The sequence below is a fragment of the Lucilia cuprina genome, chromosome 4 (genome assembly GCF_022045245.1).
Source record: "Lucilia cuprina isolate Lc7/37 chromosome 4, ASM2204524v1, whole genome shotgun sequence".
In the NCBI taxonomy this organism is placed as follows: Eukaryota; Metazoa; Arthropoda; class Insecta; order Diptera; family Calliphoridae; genus Lucilia; species Lucilia cuprina.
Window position 1 is genome coordinate 41,226,836 of NC_060952.1, and position 1,468 is coordinate 41,228,303.

The 1,468-nt window shown below is 27.3% G+C and overlaps 1 long non-coding RNA gene across 1 annotated transcript in view; it reads left to right on the forward strand.

Moving 5' to 3' along the window:
* The window catches only part of LOC124419625, a 65,606-nt gene that overhangs the window by 63,258 nt on the left and 880 nt on the right, over positions 1–1,468 (forward strand). The window lies entirely within an intron of this gene.

Consider the following 1,468-nt stretch of genomic DNA (forward strand, 5'->3'; position numbering starts at 1 on the left):
TTCAGTTTTTCTCTTATAAAAAATTATTCTTTTTTTCTATATGTGGAAAAAGAAAATAAGAAAAATTAAAAAAAGTAATGACACTAGGTTTTTCCAAATACACGAAAGCATTTACTCGATAAGGGTTGCCCCACGCCCACTTTTTCTGGTCCGCCCACTTCTTACAAATATTCAGACAAATTTTATAGTTTTCTTTACAAAATTTGGGAACCCTAACTGTTATAATTTCTCAGATATTAAAATGTTTGCTTTAACATTGTATGGGCGTGTCACTTTCCGCCCATTTTAAATTCCATGGCAAAAAGTGCGATCTAACGCTTTTTGGATATGTAAACACCTATATTACGTAAAAGTTTATTTGTACTTTGCACTACTTTTCTCCGACTACATTTAACATTTTGCACCACAGTGCATTGTTTTCAATTGTTGATCAATAGGCTCCATCATTTTTGGTGGTGTTTATAAAACTAATAATTAATTTTATTTTTATTTGTTTTAAGTTTACTTCTTTTCTCTAAGTGCAATTAAAGAAAGAAATTTGTTAACATAATCTGTATGCTTGCAATTAAATATAAAATATCTAGAATTTCCCATTTAATTTTTTTTTGCATTTCGTTTGTAAAGTATGCACAAAACCAAAAAAATATGTAAAGAAATATATAAAATATTTATTATAAAACATCAAAAAACAAAATAAAAATCATAGGAAATTGAATGCATTTTTTTGTTGCTGTTGCCGTAGTTATGCATGTTAATAAAATATTTTAAATACTCAGCAACAACTACTTTTATCTATAACTGCAGGATTTACATCTAAAGTACAATTGTGGCAAGTAGCAACCACTTGCTATATGGCATGCGGTATGAGCGTGTGTGGCAAGTGCATATGAAAAATCAATATTTGTTTAAAGATAAAAAAATAAACAAAACATGTTTGAGTAAAAGTTAAAATATGAAATTGTAAAATATATATTTCATTTATATTTCATTCTTATTTTATGAAATTCAAGTATTACTTCGAGTCCTAGTGAAGTTTCATCTATTATACTGATATGCAGATACTTCAATATCATTTTTGTTATATATACACACACACACTGTAATGAATACCCTAATGTACACATCTACTTTTGAGTAAATACAAACCCATCAAAATTTAGGTGATGGCTTTCTATTGTAATTACTTATCTAATGACATACTTTTTAATGACTTCTACATATAGTCTGGCTTACATTAAAGTATTCTAATAAGGTCTTACTAATAATGTGTTATATAAACATTTTCTAATTCATTAGTCCACTTACCTGTGAAGCTATATATAAGTTTTTTTGCAGATTTTAAGTCATTATTTTAACACAGTAATGTCATTGGAGACAAGTACTTACTCAAACGCTTACAAGTAATTTGAAAAGGTAGATATTGTAAATCGTATGGAAAATCTATACAGCATTTATGTATAGATTTTCC